Source organism: Monodon monoceros, unplaced genomic scaffold (genome assembly GCF_005190385.1).
Source record: "Monodon monoceros isolate NGI ecotype Baffin Bay Population unplaced genomic scaffold, NGI_Narwhal_1 Super_Scaffold_12, whole genome shotgun sequence".
NCBI classification, from domain to species: Eukaryota; Metazoa; Chordata; class Mammalia; order Artiodactyla; family Monodontidae; genus Monodon; species Monodon monoceros.
The window spans coordinates 140,759,737-140,782,054 of record NW_021703768.1 but is presented as its reverse complement, the minus strand read 5'-3'; positions in this window follow the sequence as shown (position 1 = coordinate 140,782,054).

Below are 22,318 nucleotides of genomic sequence, written 5' to 3'. Positions count from 1 at the left end.
TAATTTGTATCAATTAGGGAAAAGCCAGCCTAAATTAATGGCAAGACTGAGTTATGAAATACACTTTAAAAATTACATTTTACTACTTTCAAGTTTAGATCCTGTCTTATGAATAGATATAACTAACTTGCAACTCTCAGTTGCATTTCTTTATAATGTGAGAAAGAAGTCCGATAAGAGAGCATTTTCTCCTAAGTGATGAAGAGTTCTTAATTATTTAAGTGTTGCCATTTTGTGTAGTCAACAGTTGTGTTTGAGGACAATTGAAATACATAAGTAGTAATGTTGTAGTCATACTGTTTTGCCAGGAGAGGAATGCCTAAGGAATCTAATAAAAGTGAGAAACTGTTGAGAGGAAGAAAAAGATTGCAATTCCCAGAGGAAAAGTGGGAAAGATTTACAAAGTTAAAGATGAGACTAGGAAAGGATTCTTTAAGAGAGAGATAGAGATAGAGGTAGAGAGATAGAAAGAGAGAGAGGGAGGGAGGGAGAGGGAGGGAGGGGGAGAGTTATTTTAGGTTCTGGGAGAAAACAAGATTTAATGGTAGGAGTCTGGAAATGTAATTTTATCTGTACTCTAAAAAGTAAAATCATGTAGCAGCTGGGAGTTTAGACGCTGCAGTTGTACTGCTTAATAACTCTGTAAGTTTGTACCTGCTACTCAGTTCAAGTGGTCCACAATTTATCTACCTGCAGAACACAGAAGTATTTGCCTCATGATATACTTGGGAAGAATTAAATGTGATCCTGTGTGTAAAGGAGCAGTTATTCTATGATTGTACCTTTGGAAAACAAGTTTTAAAAGACTTTCCTTCCTATGTCTTCAGAAGTTAAAGAAGAATATTGCATTACCTTAGAATGATACCTCAGACAAAGAGCATTCTTCGATTAAGAGGACTTAGGACTCTATTAATACAAGAGAAGGGGGCTTTAATTAACCAACCTGCTACTGTATATCTTGATAGTCTTTATACTACAGTAGTTATATATACTTACAACAGTTAAAGAGGTAGTTAATTATATGTGATATTGCTGAAGAAGAGTTACAATAGCAACAGCTAGTAATTAGTAAGCATTTTTATCAATTGCCAGGTCGTGAATTAAGAGCTAAAAACTATATGCAATATGTAACTAACCCCCCACTTATAACCTATATGAAAATATTTTGCCAGCGCGTGTCTAGCTTATCGTCTAGCAATGAAAGTCATGCAAATTAGACTGAAAGGTGAAAGGCAGGCAGAAGCAATATTGTTGCTACGCCAGCAACAATGAGCAGGTGGGTAGATTCAAATGTGCAAATTTACAGGAACCCTTTAGCAAATCATCTGATTCTAGGCTGTAAGCTATAGTGATTATTCCTTTAGTTTCTAAAATTTCTTGCCATTCTGAATAAAAATAAAAATTCACAGCAAATGTGAGATATTGGTAGTTTCCCTGAACTTTGATCCTCCACTCTTGCCAACTGCCCTATAAGTACCCAATTTCCTGTATTATATCCCATCTATTCCTCTAGGAATACCTAGAGGGGTGTATGATTTTGTTCTGATCAATCTCAAATACAATATTTGTTACCAGAATTAATTCCAGAAAAGAAACCTTCAACGGTGGTGAGGTAGGATAGTTAATCTTTAATGGTTAGGGTTCAAGGAAGTGCCCACAATATTGTAGAGCAGAAAATAGCATAGTGATGTTCCAAATCACTCAGTGTTAAATAGCTATTTAAATTATTACCTGTAAAAGCCTTAAATGAAACAGATCAAGTAGCTTCTGCAACAGTATAATGTAGGTTGCAAGGCACTCAAGGGTCGTAAAGTAGCATGGCTAATTCTGATTGCACTGGAGAGCATTCAAGAAGAAAATGTCAAGACCAGTACTTTCAATTTGCAGCTCATGATATGGTCAGAAAACCATATAGAACTTCTACGACTGCCCTAAAGAAATATTGCCTTTTACAGGTTTTAGGGTTGATCTATCTGAAAAAGAGAAGTCAACTTTTGATTCTGCAGGTTGGAAAACCAAATGAATTCATAGACCTACCAGGTCACATATGAAAGCTCGGCCACAGTTTGGAAAAGGGTAGTAGTACCTTGAGGAATGGAATGGGGATATTGGGTAGATGTAGATGAATATGAGTACCTTGACACTCTAAATCTCACTGACATCCTTTACAGGACTCTTGCGTCTGAAGAGACAACATACTTTGCTTGAATACCTTTAATGAGCTAATTCAAGGCAGTGCTCTTTCAAGGGGATGCTAATGCTTTCAGTACCCAATGCCAGTATGCAACATTGCTTCCAGACCCTTGGCTAGAATCAGATTCCAGAATAATTTAAGGAAAGGATTTCAAAGACCTACACAGAAAGAGCTAGTATACATATACATAAGATGGGTTTCAGCAATTTATAAACATGAGGTTATATCTGTATACTGATATAGAGACATATATATATATATTCCAAGAGTGCTAGGATAGGGAAGAAGGAAGATTACCTTGGATTTATCTGAATCCATGAATAACTGTACATATACCAGAGATTCTGAATTTGAGGTGTTAACATAAACAGCTGGCCATGGTTCTCACAGTTTCCCTAGTTGGTAGACTAACACGGACTCATTGTTGACTTACATTGCAGTGTAGAGAAAAGAATCCAAAGGCTTAGGAGAATAGGAATGTTGGATTAATCTGTACATTCTTTTCACCCACTGCTCATTGTGTTCCCTGGAAGGACCCCAAGAAATTTATTTTCATCAAAACATTAGTAATTATATTAAAGATGTTAAGAATGAGGCTGTAAGAATCTCTATAATCGTCTTCTTCTGTTTGGGATAACAATCATGCTATCATTTACTAGCTATGTCCCCTGGGCCAAATAATTAAAAATCTCTGAGACTCAGTTTCCTTAATTGTAAAATGAGAATAATAATGACCACTTTGTACAGTCATTGATAAATCTGGCACAAAATAATTGTTAATGTTTTATTGAGGGCTCTCTATATAATACACGGCCAAAACTTCACATGCATGACAGTATTTAAGCCTCTGATCAAATGAGGTATGCACTTCGTCTAGCTCCCATCTACAGGTAAGATAGTTGATGCTTTGCTAGGTCATGGTAAACCTGGGATTTGAACTTAGGTAGCCTGACTCTAGGACTTGCATTTTTAACCACTATTCCCTACTATATACAGTATACAGTATAGTATTCCCTACTATATACAGTAAATTATCTATAAATATGAATTATTATTAGCAACATCCTTAACATCAGAGCCCCGAATCATAACTTCTATGGACCTCCATTTCCTGATCCTAAAAGGAAGATGTATAATTGCATGTATCCTGAGATCCCTTTTAGTTCTATTAAGCAAGTTTTAGTAAAATCAACCTTTGAATGCTGTCAGCTCATGATGCATGGGTGTATGTTCATAGCTTCCATTATAAGAATCATTGGTAGTGGCAATAGCAAAGCCCCTCACTAATACTAAGTTAATGCAAATAATTTCATCCCAGGGATCCTAGAGACTTGTCAGAAGCCCAGTATATGTCATTTTTGCTTTTACTTGATTAAAAACAGATTCTTCCTAGAGGGTACCCTTCTACCTAGTCAAAGCTCTGTTGCCACAGATTATTTTTTTGTTTCTATTAAGATTTGATACATTCATTGAAATTAGGTATATATATAGAAGGAATACTGGTGACTTAAAATATCAGAAGTGTGATATTTCCTTAATTTTTATGTAATGATTTCCACTACAACCCAATAAGAGAACTTTACTTAGATCTATTGGGAAATCGTAGCACCTTCTGAAAACTCAATAAAGGAGTTCGCTTGAAAGTGTTTGCTTGCTTCATTTAAAACTCAGTAAAATAACACAATAAAATGCAGGTTTAAGGAACATAATCTCTTTTATCATTTAGACATCTGAGAACCTAAATTAGGTCTAACATTTTAACTAAATGCATTACAAAATTCAACATTTTTAGCATTAATTATCATCCCTCAAAGATGTATAAAACACCATTTTTACTAATTATTGTAAAACATAGATAATAAAAGTAAAAGAACCTGTCCTAGTTCCAAAATTTACAAAAACAAAAGATTACAACAAGACCCTCTCAGATTCTGAATCAGACCAAATCAAGCTGAGAAAAGAATAATTCATCCAGAAAGTCCCTTGTTTGATGGACACGGTGCCAATTAACTAATTTGACATAGTGCAATTAACAAGTCTGACTTATTTATTTATTTATTTTTAATGAATTGACTGCCTTGGCTTCTTGTTTCAGTGTCACGTAGATACTGCAGCAGATAACAGTAACAATGTTGAAGTGAGAGGTTAAGTGATTTAATTTTGAAGACATTACTGTTGCAGAGGCCACATTTAATAAATCAATGTGTTTAAGATGCTTGGAGATCTATGGATTAAAGATTACTTTACTGGTGGACTGCTTAGTAATCATTATACACTGTAAACACTAAAAGCTTGTCTTTCTTAGTTGTCAATGGTACTATGCATCTCCAGTTAGCCCCAGACGTCCCCTCCCTACACTGGCTTTCTTTAACAGATATCATCCACTTCTCTATAGTTACAGATCAAACTCCACACCTCCCTGCCTTAGCTTTAATTAAGGGTGCTTGACAAGCTTAGTTTAGAATATCAATACAATAATTATAGTAAGCAGTACACAAGTCATTCATTATTTGAGCCTAAGACAATATTGTGTTTTGGACTATTTTTCCCCAAGCAAGCTGAGTCACTTGTGTGGATGAAGAAAAAAGAAAAAAAAAAAAAATCAAATCTGTTCCCATGCAGAGAAAAGCAATGTCAGAGCAGACCTCCTGGCCCTATAGGCAATTGTTCAGCACCACTCATTAACTGTAATTTGCAGGCTATTACATAGTGGTAACCTCAGTGCATGATATAAAATTTGTGTGGGAATAGCAGGAAGGTGTCCTGTTTACCACAGAAGTGATTATGTTTTAAAAATAATAATAATAAAAACTTTATCCCTCCCCAAAGACAATTATCCAGATATTTTTAATCTAGCTTGTCAATCAATAAATTTTGTCATTTTTCATAATGAATTCTAGTGAAGAAAAATGTGAACACTTAATTTGAGTGAAATATCAGGAATAATAGTCACAGAATCATCAAATAATGGAATATATGATATGGATAGGAGCTTAGAAAATGTCTAGTTCAAATTTGATGACAAATACTAAAGCTGAGGGACTTGAGCAAGGCTACAACCTCATCAAGAGCAAAATTGAGTCTAGATTTGATTTCTGCCCTAAGTGTTCTTTCCAGTGTCTTTTTCCGGCATGCTCTGGAATTACTTTAAAATGTAGGGAATTTCATAACCAGAAATGCTTTTTGTTTTCTGCCCATATCACAGCTGTGCAGTGTCATACTCTGGGATAAATCCTAGGTAATCCTATTCAAGCATTCTTCTTCCACATCCTGACCCATTCAAGCAATCATATCCTCCCATCCTCGGATTCAATTCACCTCAGTTAATCATGGCTTCCCCACCCCTACTATCTGATAGAAGCTCCATAATGCCAGGGCCTCCATGTTCTGTGGTGCCCATTATTAATCTAACGGCTAGCCAGGTAAAGAGAAAGTGTTCAATAAACATGGGTTGATTGAATTAATACCCCAATATCATGACTCCCATTTAGCACTTCCCCTTCACATGCTGTTGTCCTTTGACATATACATGAGATTATATTAAGATAACCTTATGCCCACCCATTCCCACCCCCACCTATACAAGATGTTAGCTAACAAGTTTTCTTTTCCTTTGAATCAATAGGGAGTGTTCTTGTTCCTCAGAAAGAGTACCAGTAAGAACATTAGCAACTTCAATGGAAAGAAGCCATTTAATCCTACGATTTTTTAATGCGATCTTTAAGGCCTTTTTTGTTTTGTTTTGTTTTTTGTTTTGTTTTGTTTTGTTTTTTGTTTTTTTGGCAGTACGTGGGCCTCTCACTGTTGTGGCCTCTCCCGTTGCGGAGCGCAGGCTCCGGACGCAAAGGCTCAGCGGCCATGGCCCACGGGCCCAGCCGCTCCGCGGCATGTGGGATCTTCCCAGACCGGGGCACGAACCCGTGTCCCCTGCATCGGCAGGCGGACTCTCAACCACTGTGCCACCAGGGAAGCCCTTAAGGCCTTTTTTGAAAATACATCTGGAGGACGTTTCTGTCCTAGAGAAGCTTTCAATATGATATGAAGTTTTCATTCACAAAATGAGATGATAATATCACCAGATGTGTCTACAGTGTTTTTATACAACTCAAAACATCTCTTACAATTTAGTGGATCAGGTCTGATATACAGCCTCCTGTCCCCACTGTTTTATTTGATTCAATTACAAGGAAGCACTTTTACTAATAATCATTCTGCCCAGATATCACAAGGCCAAGTGTCCTCCTGAAAGCAAATTTGGAAAAGAATGAGACCCCAGTTTTGCCATCTATCTGACACAATAATCACAGAGCCTTATGTCTGCAAAGCACTCTATACAATTTTCCCATATGCTACCGCCTCTGAGGTCATAACAACATCGTGTGGCAGGCAGAGCAGCTCTGATTGTCCCCATCTGGCTGGAGCTGTGTGGCCTCACATAAGGCAGATGATTAGACAGACCAAGAGCACACAACTAAAAGGAAGCAGAGTGGGAAACCATACCACATTTTCTAATTACATCTGTTGTCTTGCCTCTGCCTTCTCTGCATTTCCTCAAAGATATGTGGGTCTATATGCCAGAGAATACAGGAGATCATTGGATCACTGGATCATAATTTTCATAAAATTATGTTTCCTTTCCTTTTGAAAGGAAACATAATTTTATGAAAATAAACGTAGGGGGCTTCCCTGGTGGCGCAGTGGTTGAGAGTCCGCCTGCCGATGCAGGGGACATGGGTTCTTTCTCCGGACCGGGAAGATCCCACATGCCGCCGAGTGGCTGGGCCCATGAGCCATGGCCGCTGAGCCTGCGCGTCCGGAGACTGTGCTCCGCAACAGGTGAGGCCACAATAGTGAGAGGCCCGCGTACCACAAAAAACAAAAACAAAAAAACAAAAACAAACAAAAAATGAAAATAAACGTAGGTATGTTAGAAAGGAAGGCAAAACTTACAAACATATATATATATAAAATACAATAGTTAAAATTTCTCTCTTTACTTTCTATACATGAACCCCTGGTTACAAGCTCATTTTCTATCATGAGGCATATGCTTAAGTATGAACACGTAAACAGCTCAGGGCACTGGACTTCCTCACAAGTATGGCAGGAAGTCCTGACCAGCCTCCGTCTGTCTTCCTGTCTGTGTTCTCCATCGATACCTTTAGAAGTATGCAGACTTGGAAAACAAGAGGCTGATGATAATGACAGGAGACGTGGAGACTGCCTCTGATCACAAAATGAATTATATGGGAACTAAATCACATGGATGTTAATATATAATCTTTCGAGAAAAAAGGCCAAGTGACTTAGCAATAATAGGTTAAACAGTGGTAAACAGTCTTCTCTATTGTAGAACTTCTCAGAGACTAAAGCGGCTACATGTATAATGGATCCCCTTTAAAGCATAATGTGTAGTAGTATTTCATTGTATTTTGTTTAAAAACAGTATTCTGGCCCTTGTTATAATGGTAAGGAAGACTTTATGCAAGACTTTTACAGTGGGGTCTTTGCAATAGAGGAGAGAGATTGGGCTCAACTCCTAATACAGGAAAAATAGCCAAACTGGAGATTTATAGCCAGTGAGCAGAGAGAGGGGGTACATAGATGGAAAAGTACTAAGAGGCAACACCAAGGGTGAAGATTATAGCTAAACTGACTTAAAAGGCAATCAGGTATTAACGGTGGGAAATTATCGCTAAAGTGACTTAGCAGGATTTTTGCTTCAACTGGGCTAGGTAGGGTGAAGGGGTTGGAGGGCAAAGGAGGGAACAAGGTCAAGGTCTAGTGGACAAGACAGCCCAGAAAAGCCTGGCTAAAGATCATTCAAGGAGAGCGTCTACGTCAATTTACTTGATGCAGAGCCCTTTTGGTGGGTCATTTCACTGAACTAGTTGTCACAGAACACATTTTGGAAGCCTCTGTCCTATCCTACTCTATTCTTTGGGTTATGGTCCATTTATGATACTACCAGACACACCCCACAAACTGCTCAGCATTCATTAGACATGACATGCCAACCAAAGAATAGGGAATCCCATCTTATAGACACAGCTATGCTTGGGTCAAAATATGGAATTATACAAGTAGAGAAAATAAAGAATGGATTTAGCCCTCCTTTTGTTCAGTCTGAGTTTCCTTCTAAAACAATATTTTCACTCATTCACTGAATAACTTTGGGTAAGCCACTTAACCTCTGGGTCTTCAGTTCCTCACTGGTGTAATAAAAAGGGTTTAACTGAATGATCTCTGATGCCCTTTCCATCATTAAAAAAAAAAAGAAAAATACCTATTAGGTTTTCTGTGCTTCTACGTATCCAATTAATGTTTTACAAAGAATGGATTAAAATGACCAGGGTTCACTGTCGTGAGCTGAGGAGAGGAACAGAGGATTTTAGACAGGAGAGGAAGGAAGATAGGTATCAATTTCTAATATCTTCTGACAAAAACATGTGTTCATTCTAGTTTTAGAGAAATCCCCCCCCCCCCCCCCCAAAAAAGTGGTATTTTAAAAATGGAAGGATTTTGTTTCAGGATATAAAACTGAGGTACATGCATAAAACATAAATCCCAAGTGAGCTGCAAATAGGGAATATTCACCTTTCTCAGTGAGGAGCAACCTCTGCATCAGAGCTGAAATCCAGTGGCATTAATTCCACAATAGAAAAGGATATTGACAGGCAAAGACCTATATAAATAAAGGTATAGACACTTAACAGACTACATTTGCTGGGCAAGCTTATTCGGAGGGATGGTGAATAAATTCCTTTCAAGAAGGCCAAACTTTTGCCTTTAAATTTACACAATCAACATCTCACATTTAGATTTGGAAATCCCCTTCTTTGTCCTATTTTTACAATTAAAGTGAGAAAAATCATTCAAATATTTATTTCACAACTATGTATAGATATAGATATGGATAGAGATGGATTTTAGCTCAGAAGGAAGACTTGAAGAGCAGACATTTAAATTCACACCTTCCCCTTTTATAAAAAAAAAGTTACAATTTGATTATAATTTTAGAGTGAAATCCAGAGTTACACTTGGAAGAGACCCTCAAAGTCATCTGCTCTAATCCCTTCATTTTACAGATAGAGCACAGAGCCTCAGAAAGATGAAGCCTGCAGCTGGTGAGTGGCTGAGTTAGGTCCAGAACCCAGGTTTCCTGACTCTGCGTTTTTTTGTTTGTTTGTTTTTTCACTACCACTAACCAAATAGGAATTAGGCCAGCGATGCAGGAGGCCTAACACAGGGCTCGCCTGTGGAATCAATGTGCATTTGTCCCATGGAATTTGTTATCTCCAATTGTGTTCCTGTTATGGGATTTGTTGTTCTGTTTTCTGACTCTGCACTTGATTTGCGATTCTGGGCCACGGCAATATGCTTCCCCAGAGTACTAAGCAGTGGTCAGTGAATTTAATCTGTCACACACTGTGATCTGTGAGCTAAATTGTTACAGCTCCACCTAGTGGACAAATTCACACAGAGGGGAATTGCAAAGGCAAGGTGGCCCGCAGAGGACGAACCTGCAGGCAAGAGGTCGGAGAGCTTTCATCACCGAAAGGTGAAAGCTGCAAAAAGCTGTGCTGACAACTGGCAGTAAACTAAAGACTGTTATGGAGAAATCAAAGCATAATTATTAGAGAGGGGAAAAAACCCATCAGCTTTCTCATTACTTCAAGGACCTCTAGAGATTTTTATAGCTTCTGGAGAATGCTGTTGGGTATGAAGAGAGACAAGACAGAGGATGGAATTAATCGAATTCAGAAGTGAAAACTAATTCTTAGAATTTTCCGAAAAGTGCACACAAACAAATGACTCAGTCTTTGGAATCCGACTGGCCCTCCGACATCCCTTAGAGCCTAAATAGAAAGGTAAGTCCTGGGTTATAATTAGCCTACCTGCCCTCCCAGGTTTGTAACAGGTGTACTATGCTCAGTGCTTCAGAGGAGCCCTCGCTAGTTTGTATGTACCACCTGCCATTTGCTGTCTTTCTAAAGAGGCATGACTGGAAACCAAAGGATACAAGTAATATGCTATGATATCCTAAAGGCAGATCAACACTGTCTCTTAGGAGTAAGATCTCCAGAACACAAGTGCTACGTGTACACGTACATGGGAGGAACAGACAAAAAATTTACAATATTTCAAGATAACTGTCAACATCAGTCCCTTCCCCTTCTCCCCTCCACCCTTTTTGTACATCTTGGGTTTTCATTACCCAGGAGCCAAGTAGTTTCTTCCACATTAATTTCCTCTCTGCACGAACATCTCTGGGACATTTTGCTCCACATTAAGTACAACTGCTTTCTGAGAAGAACAGACGAAACAACTGCTGCTGATTTTTGTTTATTCAAATCAAGTTTATTTTTTTTCTTTTTATCAACATCTACATAGCATATTCAGAATCCTTTTGCATGGATGGCAATTTTAAGAATGTCCTTAGCATTAACAATTTCTATATTTGAGACACAGCCTTCTGAAGAAAGTGTATAACGCTCTAAGGCTGAGTTTGCACAAACATTGCAGAATCACAGGTAAATGACACCTGGCATGTAGCATACATTCAATAAATACTCATTGAATTGAATTGGACAGGCAGTTTGTAGTCTAATAGGTTTGATTTGACATGGTTCCTGAGGCAGCTGGTTGAGCAACTGAAGTGAGCTACCCAGAGGGCCAGCACCTGTAGCTTCATACTAAAAATTCTGGGGTTTGTGACTGAGAGCTGAGGTCAAGCCAGTCTGCCCCTTACTTGCCGTGTGATTGTAAGTAAGTTACTTAAACTCTCTGTGACTCAATTTATCTGATTAAAAATTACAAAGAGTAGAAATACTATTTAATTCAGAAATTTCAGGTGATGGTGAAAAAGATATGTAAAGTCCTCAGCACAGTGTTAGGTGCAATCTAGCAAGCGCTTGATAAATCCTGGCAATTTGTCTGTGCTGTACTGAGAAGTTGAATTTTTTGACCAAGAATGGTTTCCATTAAAAGGCTCCACTTAGAAAGGATTGAAAAAATAATGAGAACAGAGGTAATTGACCAAGAATTATGTATTATTCAACTAATTATAAAGTACTCTGAAGAACTTTTTTAAGCAAACCTTTGTAATTGACATGAGTTTGAGAAAACTATTAGGCAAATACGAAAAAAAACCCCTCTGCATTAGAAACTAAAAGAAGCTGAAGGGGCGGGGCGTAGACAATACTTTATCCTTGGGAAGTTGATGGTGTTGGTGAAGGAAGAAGGTCAATCACACAGCAAACTAGCAAAATGCTCACATCACAGAGAAAATTAAGACATCTATTAACAGTTGATATTGGCAAAAGGAAATCCACAAATATGTCCTGGACACTAAGCAGAGGATACCGATGATAGAGAAATCTGGAATGAATGGAGTGGAATGGGAGTAAGTTGTCAAGGAAATCTCATAGGATGTCAGTTTTGGAGCCAAGAGAGTTACACAGACTGGTAAACAAAAGACCAAAGGATATTGGGGATGTCTGGAAACATGGAGGCACGTTTATTATGGAAGTAGGCTGAGTGAGATAAATAAGCAAGTTCATTTGATTTGTAATTCTATACTCACATAGTTTCGCTTTTATAAACCAAACATTGTGGTCAGTAAAAGGATAAAATTTAAAGTTCTGAGTTGGTCAGGATGGTAGGCAGAATAACGGCTTCCTGAAGATGGCCACATCCTAATTGCCAGAATCCATGATTATGTTACATTATGTGGCCAGGAGAATTAAGGTTGCAGATGAAATTAAAGTGGCTAATTATCTGGTTTTAAAATTAGGAGATTATCCTGGATTATTTGTTACATCCAATGTAGTCGTAAGGGAAGAGAGACACAGAAAAATTAGTGTCCAAGTGATGAGATTTGAGACATCACCCATTGCTGGCTTTGAAAATAGAAGAGAATGATGAGCCAAGGCATGCAGGCAGCTTCTAGAGCAGAGATAATCCAGTTTAATTGCTAAAGACTGAAGTAGGTTCTGCCTTCCTAGAAGCATCCTTGGATATCCCTAAGTATAGGCTTTCTAGGAGATGCACCATCAGAACCTCTCAATATATGCTCTCAGTGATCCAAGGTTTAAAGAATTGGGGCACACAATTTTGACAAAGTGCAGCAGAGAGGTTGGCCCTGGCAACAGCAGGAAGGAAGACTTACAGCAGTATCAGCAGAAAGACGTACTAATGAAGTCCATACAATATGCAAACTGTAGGGAATAAGAACAGCAAAATGGAACAAAGCTTGGAGAATAAAACCAATGACATTTACCTTTGCAGAGGAAGGTGCTCAACCCCTGCATGTAAAGACAATGCAAGAATAAAAATGGAAATTTAGGCTGGGTTAAGTCTTAGTGAGGAAAATAAATTGACCTGTTAGAGTCAATTAAGGCCCCTACTCTAAAACTGTGCTTCTTATATTTATATACTAGCTTATTTACTCATAAATTCACTGATCTATCCTCTTGACCCTTAGGTAGGTTATTATATAAAGTGGAAATAACAAGAGGATCTATGTCATATCATTATTTTGAGAATTGTACCATGTCAGACAATGAGCATAGTATCATAGTATCTAGAGCTATTTCTATTGTTATTAGATCGAGCTAACAAAGTATCACAAATACACTAGAAAGGAGTAATTTAAGGTTACAATTCTATTTGTGTTGTATAGCTTTCCATACCTCTATAGCACCCACAGACTAGAACAAGATTTCTCAAATACTAGCAAGCATTTGAAACACTGGAGAGCTTGTTAAAACAGATTGCTAAGCCCCACCCCCAGGATGGGGCTGGCCTAGGATTTTGAGTTTCTAACAAATAGCCCAATGATGCTGATGCTACTGGTTCAGGTATCACACACTGAGATAACCTGGCCTAGACTATATAACTTAAATTTTCATTATGAATTACTCTATATTTTCCTGAAATAAGCCCTTTTAGCTTAAGATCATATACAAGGTGATTTTACATGTCATGGCAAAACTGGATATAGGGAGGGAGAAGAGTTCATATGACTATTTCCATTCAATGAATTTAGAGAGAAAGTAATTTTTACTTACAGGCTAAATGTGTGACCCTCAAGCTTTCACTTTCTCTGGTCGGTGCCAAAAAAGCAATCACGGGGACATTGTGTTCCAGACGGTGTATCTACCAGATAAAGGAGTATTACTAGCTTGGGTTTTTGAGCATGGACCCTACACTCAACCCAAAGAAACATGTAATGTGTGTGAGATATAAGCTTTCACCTACTGCTCACCAAGGAAGTGATATTAATATAATCCTTCCCTTCCTAATCTCAGTGCTTTCAACCTAGCAGGGGTCCACATATGGCATTTTTTCACAGACAGAATATCTTATTTTAAAATGTGCTACAGTCAATGGATGTATCCATATTAGTTTTTATAAATGTACACACACACAACATCCATGCTTATTTTGATACACATCACATTTGCCTTTCTCTTGGTCTTCTCTCATTCACTTTTCTTCTTTCTTCCCGTGGGAACTGTTGTCTGTACAGAGGAGAACAGAGAAGCTATTTGGAGAGGAGAGAACAGATTGGATGACCTTGGAGAGACCCTGACTAAGTATTTGCCTGGATTCATTAGCAACTGGAGTCTGTGACAGGGAGTCCTTCAATAACTTCCTTTTCTATTGTAATCAGCGTGAGGATTTTCTAATCTCAACCCCCAAATGATCTCTATCAGCATTCTCCAGATGTTGCACATACCTATTCAAAGTTTAAGTCACATAGATGTACAATATGTTTTCCAGAGCTGGTTTGAAGGAAAAGATGGAAGAAAATCAAGCAAAGTGCAATTATTACAGTGTTTGTTTAAATATTTATAAAAATAACCATTTGAAATTTGTTGTATTTTGTTTGTGTGACACGGTAACACCACTGCAAGAAGAAAACAATTGGAATCTATCTTTCTTAGAATCAAACAAGCAACTATTCTATATAAAGTACACAGACACACACACACACACACGCACATGCATACACACACACACATACCCCATAGAGTTCCATGACCTTTTATTCTTGTGATATGCTTTAATAAATAGAAAGCTAAAAATTCCAGCATAAAATATTTACAATACTTAGAATACCCTTCTTCTTCTTCCCTATCCACTGGTCTAATATTTAGGCTCTTCTTTAAAATTAAAAAAATAAAAACAAAAAAAAACAACTTTCTTACAGTCATTTCCCCAAAGAAGCCTCTCTCTTTCAGCAGATGGATGAAGGTGCAGTCACAACTAATCAAAATCCCTTTGTGCAGTGTTTTTATTCACGGTATTGCATGATTTTACTTTCCCTTTTCCTTAATGCCGTGTCCACTTTCTACTCTAGACTGTAATTTGCTTGAGGGCAGAGGCTGCACTTCCCCTTTGTTGAGTACAAGTATTTTGAAGGAGCCTGCAGTACTGTGGGCACTCAACAGAATTTTGTTGATGATTGTGATGTTTCTGAAAAGCCTAAGAAAAAAGCATACAACTCTGTCCTGCTGTGGCCTTCTCTTGCTTAATCTAAAGTAAGTACTTTTCCTTCCTCCCATAAACAATAATGCACCCAGGCAGTGCATATGGAGGAAAGTGAGTCAGAAGAGCAATTCATTTCTCCAGTGCATTATGTGACTCCTCCAATGCCTTAGAAATCTGCTTGAAGATTTATTTTAAGCATACCTGCCATGCAGTTTTTAGACTCCATAAGCATAAGACCTGATTCCACTCTCTCTTCCTCACATTCTTAATGCTTAAACTGTGCCCTTGCGACTTTTGTTAGTTAAGAGATGTACAGCACAGGGGCAAAAATGAATCTTAATTAAGGCAAACTCTGGAATTATGATTGAAGTAAGGTACATTAGCCCAGTGCTTCCAGACCCCCATACACTGTTGTTATTGATGTTTGGACAGATGGGCGAAGTGAAACAGTAGTCAATACTTCGATCTACTGTGTTCTCTAAGGATCTGAATTTTTAACACATCCATAATGAGTGCTGGTGGTGTTTAATAAATACACAGCATCCCTTAAGAGTGGTTCTGCATGTAAAAGACATCAACAAAGTCCCTGAAGCTTCTGGTTGGTAGGCAAAAGTAGACTCAGCCTGGTAGAAATGATAGGTTAAGTGTGGTTTTTCCCAATGACTTTAAGTCTGGGGAATCTTTTTCCCCAAGGTGATCAGTCTACTCACATAACCTAGGCTCTTCTCTCAAGTAAAATTATTTACTTTTAGATGTTAAGAATTCAATTACTTCTCCTATCTAGATGTGATAGACAATTGTTGTCCCATCCAACACACCCTCCTCACCTTGTCTAGGATGATTATCAGCCCCATAACACCACCTCAGAAGTAATTCTACCTCAAGGCTCCAAATTCCTGACCATTGCTAACTCATTTATGAATGTCCTTTGACCTAAGAATGCCAATCAAATTCTCTGTCTGGCAAAACTTTTGTGAGGATTCAAGAAGCCTAGTTATTCTTTGTAATATGACTGAGTGGAGAAGGTATTTAATCAAAAGTGTCATCTTGAAATATATATCCTTTTCCCTCTTTGACTTGAGATGCAGAGAAACCCCTGTGAAGAGAGAGAGAAAGATGTGTCCAAAGTGACAAAGAAAAGAGATAAAAAAATTTCCAGTGGTGAAAGACTGAAACAGCCATGGTACTGACAACAGCTCAACTGAGGTATGGCTTCACTTTCTTTTTTTTTTTTTTTGCCGTACGCAGGCCTCTCACCGTTGTGGCCCCTCCCATTGCGGAGCACAGGCTCCGGACGCACAGGCTCAGCGGCCATGGCTCATGGGCCCAGCCGCTCCGCGGCATGTGGGATCTTCCCGGACCGGGACACAAGCCCGTGTCCCCTGCATCGGCAGGCGGACTCTCAACCACTGCGCCACCAGGGAAGCCCTGGCTTCACTTTCTAATCCTCAATTTCATAAAATACTCCTATACCTTTTTCGTAATTAAAAAAAAAATTGCTTAAGCTAGTTTTAGTAAGTGTCTGATTCTTGGAACTCATATATTCCTAAGTCCATTGCTTCCTTTTTCAAAAATTTGCTTAACTTTCACCAATCTTCTGGGCACTTCACTGATATATGGGACATAGAGATAAAAAAGACACTTTTTGTGCTTCAAGTAGATCATTGGGTATTTTGTAAGATGGATAATAAAGCAAAAAAATATAATAAAATGTTACAAGTGAAATGAAAGGATAATACAGGACCTGGAGGTCACTTTGAAAATGAACAGATTGACAATTTCGGTTCAAGATTCAGAGAGGGAGGTAATCCCTGGGACAGGTTTTTAATGGTAAAAATAAGTTCTCTAGGTAAATAAGGCTAAGGCCAGGCTTTGTAGATGGAACAGAAGGTGTAAAAACAAAGAGGCCTAAGAAAGTAACATGTATCTAACAAAACAAAAAGATATTTTATGGCTCTTAAACACAAAATGTCAGCCAACATCAAAAGCTAAAGAAGGAGATAAGGGTCAGATCCTATCCCATCCTAAAAAGCTTAGACACACGTTATAATAGGTAATTAATGGACATATGGATAAAGCTATGCTCACTGCTAAGGAAAATGCCCCAAATGAGAGTACCCCAAGTAACAACCTCAGTCCAGAGATGGAGTCTAATAAATAAGAATGGCCTCAGGAGTCTCCAAGTACCCAGCTGCTTCTCAAGACCTTATGCAGATTGTTACAACTCCTACGGCTTGCACAATCCGGCTGTGCGTCTAGTACATGTGGATTTGGCAAGGATATGTCCTCTACTCTTGGCTTATGGTCAACCCAAGAATGCCCATTTATCTTTGCTTTTCACTAAACCTCAATAAATCTCTGGAAAAGGGAGGGATTCTGCAGGCAGGGAGTGATCTGCTTTGGCTTAAAGAGCTTGAATCCATCTGTCCATGATGAACACTTTCCCAGTTTTCTCATAGAGCATTGATTATTCCAAGAAAATTGAGAAATCTTTCAAGATGGACTTATTTTAGAAAGAGTTATGGATCATGGAACATGTAGAGATAATAATAATTTATATTATTACAAAATATAATAATGACTAACTTGCTATTGCTACCTTACCAGGTATCAGGTACTGTGCTAAATGCTTAATGTATATTTTCTAATTTAATTTTTTCAAGAATCCTCTGAGGTATATATAATTTTTGACCCCAATTTAGAGATGAGTAATGTAAAATTTAGAGATATTAAGTAACTTGATGAGTTTGTACAACCAATAATCGTTAGGAACTCTACATACTATGTCACTAATTTTCATACTAATGTGAAATGTACTAATACATTATTTTTTATTTTACTGTTTAAAAAAAAAAAACTAGACTCCAAGTACTAACTAAAAGCTACTATTTACTAAAAGCTGTGCTTCATGCTTTGTTTCTACTAGCTCATTTAACCATCACAAATATAATATGAAACTGATAATATTGTTATCTTCACAGAAGATTAAAAACAGAAACTGAAAAATCTGTCAATAATAATTAGCACTTGTGGCAGGCAAGATAATAGCCCCCCAAAGACATACATATCCTAATCCCCAGAACATGTCAATAAGTTAGTTTACGTGGCAAAGGAGAATTTTGGTTGCAGGTGGAATTAAGGGTACTAATCAAATCACCTTAAAGTGGCTAAATTACCTGGGATCATCTGGGTGGTTACAATGTAATCACAGGAGTCCTTAAAAGTGGAAGAAATAATCAAAAATCTGAACTAGAGAGATGTCAGCATGAGAAGGACTTAATCTTATAGTGTTGGATGTTAAGATGGAGGAAAAGGCTATAGGCCAAGAAAACTAGGTGGTCTCTAGAAGCTGGAGAAGGCAAAGAAATAAATTCTGCCCTAGGGCCTCCAGAAAGGAAAGCATCCCACCAATACCTTGATTTTACCCAGTAAGATCCATATCAGACTTACATTCTATGGAAATGTAAGATACCATATGTTGTTTTAGGCCACTAAATTTGTGGTAATTTGACATAGCTGCCATAGAAAACTAATACAGCAACTTAAAACCATTTTGCCATTTAATCCTCACATCAGCCTCACAAAGGCTGACATTACTATTACTATTTTCCGAATAGGAGAATTGAACTTTCATTCCTTAATTAACTCTTCCAGAGGTATTTACTTAGTAAACAGGAAGCTGTACTCCCTGATTCTGAAACTTCTTCTGGGCACAAATCATATTTTGTGTGACCCAATAATTCTATCAAGTTTCTAAGAGACCTCTTGGTTGACTTATAATTGGGTGTTTCAACGCAATAAATTATTCTCTAAATTCCTGTACTCCCAACCATTTCTCAGGCCAAACTGTAGAATGGTTGCTGTTCCTCAGAGATATACTAAGAATAGGAGGGATTTAAAGATAAATGCCTATTATATTACATTTTATCCTTTCCCCAAACCTCAAAATTTCAGTAAAAAACGTGGCATGCTCCAATGCTGTCTAGAAGAAGTAAGGGATTAGTGGAAATTCCTCTACAAGCCCACTCTGCTCTAATGCTCTGAATTGTTTCCTAGTGCCAAATGAATTTTCAGTCCTTTCTAAGTGTCTAACTTATTCCACCTGTGAGTTACCTGAACAGACATGGGACTCTACCACAACAGTGTTTCATTTTGAGTACTGCAGAGAAATTTTTCAGGTAGTAAAAGACCTAGGGAAACAAACAACTAACTTGTCTAGTGTTTATTACTTAAAAATTCCCTTTAAAGAAACTAAGGTACCTTTACAGTAAATTCTTTCCCTCAGATAATGCCATACTTACGATCCTTGTGGGACTGAAGAAGGAGATAAAAATACCTCTATTTACATGATACAACTATTCTTGAGTTGGAAAAAGCAAAAACATTGTACTCTTTACTATCACCCCACCCACGCACCATCCAACCATCCATCCACCCATCCATCCATGTATCCAATGCATATTTTCTAAACTAAACATGCAAGTCATTTTATTTTAACTTTGGAAATATAGGTACAAAATATACAGTGTGTAACCTTAAGAGGTTTGCAAACTATTGGAATAGGTAAATTAACAATTCTAACAGTGTGGTGAGTGATGATTAGAAAAATGTAAGTTTTGCCTAATATGGTAGTTGTTACAAGTAGAAATCAATAGATCATCCAAATTAAAGAAATTTTAATTTTGTGTAAATTTGAGTGTAAAATCACAATAGCAATGTCTATAAGATTAGAATGGAAATAGTGACCTTATAGGAGAAGAAAGATGGCTCTCTGGCTGGAATAAGAATAAAATTAATTCCCATAAAAATCCTCTGGTTTTCATTTTGAATAAATTGGAGTATGCTCCACCCTGTTTCTGCCACTGAGTACAGATATTAAAACTTGGACAAAATGCATGGATCAGATATTTGGGGTCTCTGAAAAGCAAAAAGTAACAGGCAAATTTGGAGTAGGAGGCCAGAATTCAAAAAACCCTGAACTAGTGGTGAGGTTAGACTCTTTCCCTCCTATATCTCCTTGCCTAGACTTAATTCACCAGAACCATGTACTGGGGAACAGAAAGAGAAAGTTCCAAGAAAAGCCCTCTAGTTCTGGTTAAAGGAGTGAGAAAATGAACATCTACTTCTCATAGGAAATGTAAAAGTTCCCCTATTGTCTCATTTCTTTTCTCTGTTCTTCTTTGTCCCAGAATCTAAGCAATCTCACAGTGGCAGCAGCATCTAGCAGTAATAGGAGCTTGCAAGAGTCAAACATCTGAAGGGAGGCAATCTTCCTCTCCAACTGATAGAGCTGTGACTACAAGAGAGTGGGACCAATCCTTGTTATATTATTTCTCTCTGGCTTCCCATTGGTTGGCCATAGATGTGGGCATAGTTTCAGAAGCATATGGCAGAGTGGAATAACTAGCCCCAGATTTCTAAACAGAGGATAGAAAAGAGGAGACCCAGGCAACTAGAAGGTAATGGAGAGATTACAGAGAGGGAGAAGCTTGGAAAAACAATCCCGTAAAGTTGTTTATGGAATCCTGAGTTTACACCCAAGAAGCACATGCAAGGATTTGCATTATTCAGCAAAGAAAAGGCTGTGAGAGCCAAACTAACAAATAGCTTACCTCTCATACCCCAAATGATCACTGGATGATGCACACACAGGATAAACCTGAATGTCACTGCAATTTGAAAAATGAACTGATATTGGGATTATAACTGACAGAAAGCAGTATGAACTTGTGACCTGAACCTAACTAGACTGATTTACCAAAAATATAAGCATTCTGCATAAGATTTAAACAAAACCCAGAGTCTTATGACATAATACTCATAATGTTCAGGATATAGTTCAACATTACTCAGCATATAAAGAACCAGACCAATCTAAATTCACATTTTAGGGAATCCCCTGGTGGTCCAGTGGTTAGGACTCTGCGCTCTCGCTGCTGAGGGCCCGGGTTCAATCCCTGGTCAGGGGACTAAGATCCCACAAGCCACATGGTATGGCAAACAAACAAACAAATAAATAAATTTGCATTTTAAAAAATCAACTGATGCCAAAGCTGAGATAACACATATGTCACAAAGACTTGAACCAGCTATTATAAAAATGCTCAGCAAGTAACTGGGACCACTGCTGAATTCAACAAAAAAATAAAACTTCTCAGTAAGGACGTACAAGATATAAATAAGAACTAAATGGATAGTTTAGGACTGAAAAATTAAATAACAAAAATGGGCTGAATGGGCTTGATAGCAGAATAGAGATTACAGAGAAGTCAGTGAACTTGAAGATAGATTGACAGAAGCTATGCAATATCAAGAATAGAGAGAAAGATAGTGGAAAAAATGAAAAGAGTCTTGGAAGCTTATAGGATTGTATTAAAAGGTCGAATATTTGTGCAAATGGAGTCTGAGAAGGAGAGGAATGCAGCACAGAACATATATTTGGCTAATAATAATAATGACAACAACAACAACAGCAACCCCCCTACAGATTCATGAAGCTCAGCAGATGCCAAATAGGATAAACCTAAAAAAAGTTCACACCCCTCCCTATATCAAAATAAAACTGCTAAAAATTAAAGCAAAGAACAAAAAAATGGAAAAAAAAAACAAAAAAAACCTTGTGGCTGTCCCAATAGGAAATAAGAATTTAAACAAAAACTGTAGATCTCATCAGAAACCTGAAGGCCCAAAGAAAGTGGCACAGCATTTTTAATGTGATGGAAAAAAAGTCTTTCATCCCTAAATGCTATACCCAGTGACAACATATTTAAGAAATGAAAGTGAAATAAAGGCATTCTTAAACGGAGAAAACTTAAGAGCATTCCTAGCCAGCAGACCTGTTTTAAAAGCATTGCTAAAAGAATTTTATCAGAGAGAAATAATACTGGAAGGAAATGCTGAACAAATTTAATGAAGGACAGCAACAGAGATAATATCTGAGTAAATATAATAGACTAATCTGTTCCTCTTGATTTCTTTAAACTGTGTTTCACAATTGAAAGCAAAATTGTAACATTGTTTGATGCTATTATCAATGCATATAGATGTAATATATAAGGTTACTATACAATAAAGGAGGGAGAGTAAAAGGACCTATATGGTAGTGAGATTTCTACATTCCATTTGGAGTGCTAAAATACTGATTTTAAATAGACTGGAAAAAGTTAAGTATGTATACTATAATCCCTAGAGCAACAACAACCAAAAAACTTATACACATATTTTAATTTAAAAAACAACATACAGATTAGAATGGATATTATGACTTTGAAATACTTATAATAAAGCAAGAAAGGGAAAACAAAAGAACAAACAGCAGAGGAAATGAACAGAAAGCAAATAATGTGATGGTACAACTAAATAAAAACATATTAATCATCATAAATGTAAATGCCCCAAACACACCAATTAAAAGCCAGGTATTGTCAGCATGGTTTAAAAAATTATACATACTATATATATGATCTGTATAAGAAACTCAGTTCACACATAATGATATAGTAGGGTAAAGTAAAAAGATGAAAAAGATATACACTAATTTAAAAACAAACAAATAAACCGGGGTGACTACATTAATATCAGGCAAAGTTGACTTCATAGCAAAGAAATTATCAGGGACAACTGCAG